Source organism: Crocodylus porosus, unplaced genomic scaffold (genome assembly GCF_001723895.1).
Source record: "Crocodylus porosus isolate Cpor-Errol unplaced genomic scaffold, CroPor_comp1, whole genome shotgun sequence".
NCBI lineage: Eukaryota > Metazoa > Chordata > Crocodylia > Crocodylidae > Crocodylus > Crocodylus porosus.
The window spans coordinates 88,105,943-88,115,577 of NW_017728947.1; positions in this window are offsets into that span (position 1 = coordinate 88,105,943).

The window sequence follows — 9,635 nt, forward strand, 5'->3', positions numbered from 1 at the left end:
TTATCCTGCTCCTTGCTCACCAGGAGCAGAAGAGTCATTGCAAGCGACACACTGTCTCCCTCAGGAAGGAGCTGGAAGGGGAACAGGAACAAAGCTCCCTAGGAAGCTGGAGAAACTCTCCTAGTAGTTCCAACTTTATTTTTTCCTCCTGGAGTGGCCACTTTTGCTCTGGGAAGAAAATCCTTAACATCCATGGTTTCTCCTGGGAGATCAGCAACTCTCTCAGGAGAAAATGATTGTTGGTATGTGGCCTGCTTCATTTGTGCAAGAACAGCAGGGAGACATTGGAGGACAATAAACACTCAAAAGCCTGCATCCTGACTGCAAAATAGGTAGGTTCTAGTCTAATTGAAGAGGACCTGGGTTCTAACCTATATCCTACAGCTGCATAAAACAGCCCATACAACAAATCTCGAAAGCTAGTTCATAGATTTCAATCTGTATGTGGCAGGAGGGTTTAGGCAAAAACCCAGGTAAGATTCTGGGTTTACTATGCAATGATGACATGACCACCAGGGTGTTTTTATCTGGTAAGCAATAGTGGCTTGTGCTTCAGTGTTTCTCTGTAAAATGGGCTGAAATTCTAAACCCGACTGATTTTTGGGGGGTTGGTGAATGTGTGTGTGGGAGGTCTTCCTGATGGAAAGTTAAATTAAATTATAAGCAACATTCACAAGAAATTATAAATAGTGGTTAAAAATGAATTTTCTGCAGGAAATCTCAAAATTAAAATTGGGTCAGATCAGCATTTATTTTAGACTTAGATTATTACTTATTTTTAGATTAGGAACCAGAAACCATAACAGTTTAAGTCACATTAGCACTGACAAAAAAACCTTTCATTTAATTTTCAGATGAATTTTCTTTTAAAAATGTTTTAAAATGATCACTTAACTCTAAACAAAAACATTTCCTGTGAGAGAACTAAGATATTTTCCTAAAATTTTAAGTGACTCTTTTCCTAATTTCCTGAAAACAAAACATTTCCAATCACCCATAGCTAGTACTATCTATTTTTGCAAAGCACTTGAAGATCTATGAAGGAAATGATTTATGTAATAATATAGGGCTGTCCAACTCCACTGTAGCCAGGGGCCACACACCATGCTGGCCATACTCTGAAGGGACAGGCCCCCAGGATTTCCCCCGTCCCCCAGCTACCTGGCCTGTGCACATTCCCTCAGGTTCCCACCTCCCTGCCACTTGAGCAACACTGGCAGTGTACAACCTCTTTCCCCTAGGCTGTACATGGCCCCCCACCCTCCCTTCACATGGGCTGCATGGCTGGTGCATGCCACCCCAGTGCTCAGGCCTCCCCAAGCCCTTCTCCCACCATGCAGAAATGGGAGAGGCAATTGTAGGGATCTGCAGCCACCAGCTGGACAGCCCTGATTTAATATATAAACAAATATTGTTATGGAAAGGCCAGCATGTTAATTTTAAAAAAATTACACATATCTTTTCCTCTTGATTTTCAAATGAGTGAGCCTGATGATGCAGGCATAGAAATTACTCAAATATATTTTATTTTCTATCAAAATAACTGTATAGAGTGTATTAAGAAGCAACATACATATGACTACAGTGACTGCTAAAGGTTTGAAAACAGACACTGGATTGAAGAACGATGCAATTACATATTGCATTTAGCAATGTGTAATAAAATGTTACAACACACCACTGAAAATATATTGCTTTATAAGATGGACAGTATGGCTGTGTCCAGACTGGGCTCTTGGGGGCCTCCTGGGGCTGTAGTAGCAGTGCTCCTCCAGGCAGCCTGGCTCTGCTTTTCAGTGGCACACACTGACTGTGTGTGTGCTGCTCTGTTTTTTTTTCCTGTAGGTTTTTTTGGCCCTTGGATAACCATGGGTCAAAAAAACTCGCAAAAACCCCCAAACAGAGCAGCATGCCCTTGCAGCATGGAGAACACCTGACTATGTGGTATCTGGTGCTGCAGATATGTTTGTGGTGTCGCATGCTGCATGGCCATGCTCATCTGGACACGCCCTATGTATCCAATATGCCAAATCCCAATAAAACCCAAATAAAAATATGTTCATAGGCCTTGAAAGTAAATTTTGTTGGCTAAGGTTTAAAACGTTTCCACTTTGTAGTATTTTATTTTAACCACAGTTCCTAAAAAGGATGGGAAAAAAAAAAAAAAAAAAAATCAGAAAAGTTGAGTATTTAGTTTAGTTTTAAGCAGGTAACACAGGTTTTTAAGATGGTCTTCACTATCACCATAGAATTCTCTACTTTAGTATTATGGATGGATTTTTTATTATTATTATTTTTTAGAAACAGCAAAAAGCTAGCTTTTCTTCCTTAGCAAAAACAAACAAACAAACAATCCCCCCCAACCCCCCCCATGTTAGTAGTGTTAGAGAATTCCAGTGGATTTTGCCAAAACATCCTAAGAATATTCAAAGAAATAAGCTTCCTCATTTTTGTGTCTTTTTAAAACCAGCCTGTGTGAAATTTAGATTGTATATTTCTACATAATTTATTTGGAAGGAATCCCATGAGAAGAATCTAGCTTGCTGTAGAGATTATTAACTGAAAGATTTTTTAATAGAAATGTAATACTCTAATCACTCATACAACATTTACTAGAAAATTCAAGATAAACCAGAAGAAGGAAAAGAAAAAAGGAGCCAAAAGTAGGTGTATCCATCCTTCCTGGCAATGACTTTTTGTAGTGAGCTGAGTATAAAACTCTGGAAAACAACTACCTTAGATACAATCTGTTTAAAAGCTATTCCTTGTTAATTTCGTTAACTGATAAGTTTCCTACAGTCATCATTGTTTTACTTTACTTACATTTCTTTTCTCTTCCTGTTTTTGGGTGTAAGTATACACAAATATTAAATAATGACATTGCCCAAATCAATCTATTGGCATAAACCAGTGAACAATTATAAAGTTTTTAAGGGGATGATGATGACTCAATGTTCATGTACACATCCCAGCTAATTCACCATAACTATTTTATCTGTCTACTCCTACCCCACAAAAAGTGAAGATAAACTGCAGTAACTTAATCCTGTTTCTTTCAGGGGGTCAGCTGCCCAGGTTTAACTATCACACTCCCAAACAGGAACAGACAGATGAAACAATACATTCAGCTGAAAAGCAATAAATACTTTCCCATGCTACACAAAGTTTAGAGTCTTATCTTTATTCACCACATCCAGACTGCAAAGACACCAACTCCAAAGGCTCTGTTTCTATTTGATGGTTCAGTATACTCAGTGATGAGTCAATAAGCAATGACTGATTTATAAAAATGGAGGGTGATAGGGGAAGACTACCTTGGAGCTCTACAGTTGTTATTTTTTTTAACAGCTCCAGACTGGTGCCTGGGGAATAAACCGAAGTAAACTGAAGCTATTTCTCACAGGTTGACACAGACAGAGGTTAGGTACAGACAAGCAAACAGCCTGAGACAGAACTGATACAAGTTTTGCAGTTTTCTGTAAATGGTTTACTTTAGATTGGTAGCAAACAGACCACACGTTCACTCTTTCTTGGGGGAAGGAGGGCAGAAGTTTTAGACTGGGTTCTGCCATTTTCAAAGCAGTCTGTGCGCCAAACTTCTGTTCTGTTACAGATATAGACTGGGTTTGTGTGCTGAACTTCTGTTCTATTATGGGTATAGACCAGTTTCTGATCACTTATACAAATAAACTTGTAATATCTGTACCTGGCCAGAAAGGTCACAGAGATCAAGGCACTTTGGTCTCTGCAGAACAGAAGCAACCATACTATATTCCATTCCCTCCGTCTAGAATATTCAAATATTGCGATTCCTCATAAAGAGGGTTATGGAGTAGTGGTCACTATAAAGACAAGACAGACTGACAGCTGCAGGATGGGGTATATGAAGAAGAAGAATAAGAAAGGAATCATGTAAAGGAAGAAAAAGACTGTAAGGAAGGCTAAGCTGAAACCTCTGGTATGATATATAAGGCATAACACCACAATAAAATATTCTAGATAAAGACCAAAATTAATTAAAAAAATAAAATATATACATACTTGCTATTAAAGATTGAAAATATAAGATTATTATATAGCGACACTTCCTTACCACACCTATAAAATGTATATGTGAATGTGTTCCTTTAAGAAACTACTCTCTTCCTGGAAGAAGTACAAGGGAATGTGGCTGCGGTGGTATAACTAATTATTTTGTTCAGAAGGCAGCAGTAGAAAAGGCGGAGAAAAGAGATGCAACAGCAGTGTCAACCTGGGAGACAGGAAAACCTGAGTCAGTTCTGATCGAATACTGAATCTTTGTGCTGCCTTGCAGAACAGTAATTTATAAACTATCATAAAATTCTGTTTTGGAATACTGTACAAATAAGATAAGCACGAGAAGTACTCTGACCCTCTAGGAAGGAATAGTAAATGAGATGTACTTTGTTTTTTGTAAGAAAGAGAAAATGGCAAGTACTAGTTTACTACTTAATTAAACTTTTTGATTTATTTAAATTGCATTAATTGGAGTAAAAAAAGTTACTTAGACTATTCTGATAAAGAATTGTACTTTTGCTTTTCCCCCCAGTATTGTTGACTATATCATATAATCTGACACTAATAGAGAGCTGTTCTTTTCAGTTACACCAGAATTTTTCAAGAACATGTAGCATTCTTCCTCTTAAAAATGTGGCTGAAATTACTGTATTAAAAAAGGGGAAGAGCACAAAGTACAGATAGATATTCAGGACCTAACTTAGTGTGCATATCTGTGTACACCAGTGTGTGTAAAAGAGTTTAAATCCGATTATCATTTTGGTCTTGAATTAACTTGTTCATTCATTTATTTTTAAATCTAGAGTTCACACATTGCTGATGTTCAGGATAGGGTAAGGCAAAAATGCATGGGAAGAAGCCATCTTATATTTAACAAATGTTTAACTAACTCAAGTTAACTTAAAACTGAGTAACTTAATATGAAAGGCTACTGTAAATACTAAGATCTCTTTCCATCATATTGATATAGTGTAAATGGGCCATTTTAATGCTCCTTAACATTGCAAGAGTGGTGTAAAGCAGGCCTAGGGTAAATGAGAGACAGATTCTAATATTCTCAGTTGACAAAATTTTATAGTCCCTTACACTGGCATATATGACTACACTAGGCACAGAGCTATAGATCATCAGGCCCTGGGTCTTTATTTGTAGCTAGGTATAATTACTCATGGTAAAAATTAATCTGGTGCTAGGCAAAACATTACTGGTAGAATACTGGAATAATGGAAATTAGACAAAGGTGTGAAGGAAAATTTCTCTTTCGTGCAAGTGATATGTTATCCATTCCTGTGAGCTGTAATAATTTTAGAGTCCCATCAAAGTCTAAAATTGGTGTAATAAGCCATCTAATAAAAACTGTCCATGCTGGGAAACAAAGAAAATATAACTACACTTTCCCTATTCATTAAATGTCTTGCCCAATCATTCTCTTTTTTCTGCTAATTTTTTATTCCATTGTACCCAATGTCCATAAAGTTTTTTGTTTTTTTTTTAAATATAAAAAGCCATTAGTTTAAGTTTTTCAAACAAGCAAATGTAACCGTATTGCACCCTTAATTTCAAAGTTAAATTCAACAGGGTCATTGCATTTCAAAACTTTTTGTATCTAAAAACCTTTTAGAATTTGTTAAAAAACACAAGTATTTTTTCATGTTTTCAGTTTAAAAGATGACAAAAACTGTATGGAGAAAATACTTTAAAGTGCAATTTACTGAATATTACAAACAGTCTGCACCTCAATTCATCGGTACTGTTTGCAGAACAAGTTTTAATTGTAGTTACAGTTTCTTCATGTTTACACTAGGTTTACTGGGGAAAGATAATGTAATTTTTTTCCTCCAACTGAACCATGTTAACTTCTGAGATTGCTTCCAACGAGAAAATTCAGAAAGCAAATCTGGATAGAATACTACATTAACATTATTTTTCAGTATTTTAACACCAGCCACTTTAAATTGGTTGAGTTACTATCATATACACTGATCTTTAAGATTAAATATGCTAACTCTACATAACAGTGCAAATCTCAATATTCACATCAACCTGAAATTAATGCTGCAATTACTGTTGACATTCAAGTCGAGAAAGTAGTAATGTAATTCACATCTGCAATTCCCAAATCTCAAAATGCTGTCATTATTATTAAAGCAACACACAACAAATATGTTACATTTCAAAGCCTCTTGGTTTTGTTACACATGATCCCTGTAAACATGAATGCGTTTTATTTATCAATACTGATAACTGATATAATTTCATAAATAAAACCATTAATACAAACAATTCCTATAACCTTTTTTGCATAGGGTTTGGAATATTTTTACTTTAAAATGCAGCAAGCTGTTAATAAAACCTTTTAGTCAATTAGACTCCAGTAATGCAAACAAAGAATTATATACATATATACATATACATGTATATGTGTGTATGTGTATATGTGTATGCATGCACAAATGTGTTTATACACACACATACACACTTAACTTTACACAATTCATCTCACTGATTTCAATGGGATGACTCACATGCATAAATGTTTGCAGAATGGAGTCTTATTTAGCACTTAATTGTCCCTAGTCATTCACAATGTGAGCAGTAAAAGTGCTCTGCATAAATTTATAAAATACACTGTTCAATTTAAAAGTTTATCAATGGAAATGCTCAGGTAAAAGTCACATTTATGATTCCAAACAGGTTATATACATAATATACTATCACAGTAGGAAATACCTCACTGCAGAACAACACAGTGTACAGTTGTGAAGCACAGTGTTTAGTATAATTTTCCATTTCCCTTCAGTTTTTCCCAGTGTGTAAGTGGTTTACAACTACACTATATAATGTGCCCAAGTCTAATTACTTGTTATATACAAAGAAAAAGCAAGATATATATAAAAGGTTGCAACATGATAAGGAACGGAAAAAAGGGGTAAGATACAGGAGTGCATTCCTTCAGGCTGCTGACTGTCCTCCAAGCTGCCCACAACTACCACTGAAGTCCATAGGACTTGAAGTTAGAGTAGTGCTTAGCATCTTATATGAGAAATCCCTCAGTCCACTTTATTAGAACATCAACATTATTCAGATGTTTTATAAAGTGCAGAAAATAAAAAAAAATCTAACATTTAATAAACTGTTAAGCAAATTGCCATGCTTGTCCAATGCAAAATTAAGAACACAGAATGGCATGCATTTGTATGGACCCTATGATAACAAATATAGAAACTGGAGATTCTGAATCTTTAAAAAAAAAAAAAAAATCATCTCAGCATTTTAAAATGTCCACGTAAATATATATAAAAATAAATTATAGTTTCCTTGAAATGTATATTTAAACATACAATCCTTTTCCTAACTGTTCAAAATTAAATTTCTTTTTTTTTTTACTCAGGCATAGTATTGTTTTTGTGGAATTTGAAAAGTTACTTTTTAAAAATTCAGATTCTCAAGAAGTAGAAATAAAATAACAGTACAAATTGCTGCACCTGCCCATCATAAATTATCTAGATGCAAAAGAAACCTAAGACTTGATTATACTCCAGGTAGCTTAAAACAAAATCTATGGAGTAAATTTGTAAAATAACATTAGAGTACCATAACACTTAAATCTTTTGTTAAATTCTAAATTAAGGGCCAGATTCTGGCCCGTCCCATGTGCCAGCACAAGGGACTTAGAAAGGACATAAGTGCTATCTTGCTTTGGTGTACTGTACCGCCTTTTCTTGTGTGCCAGGGAAAACAAAGTCAGCAGAGCTGGTCTAACACCCCTCAGACAGGTAGGCAAGAGCATATACTCCAAGAAGTCTATGTCTTTTAAAGCATTTTCCCTCCCTTGAGCAGCAAAGAAATTGTTACTCAGTATCAAAATCTTCCTTCCAATCTTCTTCCAGGCTGCTCTGAGGACAGCACAACAATGTACTACTCCTTATTATAAAATGAATTGTTCACTGACAATTTAGCCTTAGGAGAGCACAGTGTTGGTTGTACAATAACTCTTACACCATACCCAGTATTCATGAACAAGTACTACAACCATATGTCTTGAAATAGAAAGCTAAAAACATAGAGCTGAAATTAATTGTTAAAAGCAACAAAACATATCTGTTATCCCTCCATGACAAAGGGGCACACGTATTACCAAGTTTTCACCACTTAATTCTTGGAGATAGGACATTTCTCTGCTCCTCAATCAGAGAATTGGAAGATGGTTTCTGGGTTATTGCTGTCTGTAGGATTTGTTGGCTGCAGTGTCTTTGTAGGTGTAGTTTTACCATGAGAATGAGAGGAGGAAGAATGTGAACTTTCACTGGAGCTGCTACGTGTCTCTGTGCTTGTACTTGTCTTTTTCATTTTCCTTCTTTTTGCAAGAGGTGCCTTGTCAACATTCTGGAGACAAAATCCTTCCCTTTTGTACTTGTTAAAAGCCTGTTTAAAAATAAAAAGTAATTCTATGCTCTTATAAAAGTTAAAGACATTTTAGTACTCGCAGCCTATTACAAATGTGCTATGATGAGGAGTATTATAATTTCTCAAGTGTCACATTTATCAATTCTTAATGTGGCTGATGATAATTCTACAAGCCTTTAAACATATATTATTAATAGACACCCTTTCCTCACACTTTCTATATTTAATTTGTTTTCTAGTGAGACTTAAATTCAAGATTTTAGTTGAGCAAGGTACATTGACTTAATGTAACTTTACTTTTAGTTTCAACTTTCACAGTGGAAACCATTTTACATTAATCAAGAATTCTACATCAGCTATTTGAAGTGAAACAATTTACCCCATTCTTTCCCGCTTAGACAAAACAAGGTCCTGTTGTAATAAAATCAATAAAATGCAAAAGTTCCTGACTTGCTTACCATAAGATTCAGTTATTCTTCCAAAATAAAATTTTTGGAATTCAATATTATATTTCTGTCTTTGCCTGCAATTGTATAACTTTGGCTAGCACTGGAAAGTGTCTAGTAAGAAAACGTGAATGGTATTTTAAGAAGCCTTCCCAAAGCACAATACATTTGTGATGCTTTATCTCAAATTTCTAATCACAAGGAAAATGAAACCGAAAATAAATCAAGCAAAAAACATAAATAAAATGTTACAGGCATCTTACAAAGCTCTGTTTAAGGACCTTATCTTGTACTTCTCCAAGGCTGGTAGCTATTTCTCCAGAATGTTTTATCCCGAAGATACACATTCTCAAAATATGAATTACTGCTTCAATTTATGTTTTGGTGTATATGTTTCATTGTCTTTTCTCATGTATGCTTTTGCCCTTTAATTATTACATTGCCCTTATATATCTGTGATTTGCTGACTTATCATAGACCACACGAAGTCAAATCCTACTTTACCACTAAACCTTTTAAATGATGCTTTTTAGGTTCCAGTGGGTATATCTACACTGCCTCATTCCACTCTCAAGCCTGCCCCTGAAACATAAGCCTCGAGAGTAGAAATAGAGGACCATCCTCACTATTTCATTTATAAGTTCTGTGTGGGTGGGCAGTGCTTATTTCTGTGGCAGGTCTTGAGGCTAATGTGGAACTAATGTTGACGTATCCTAAGGCCATCTACAGGCGTTGCATTTCTAC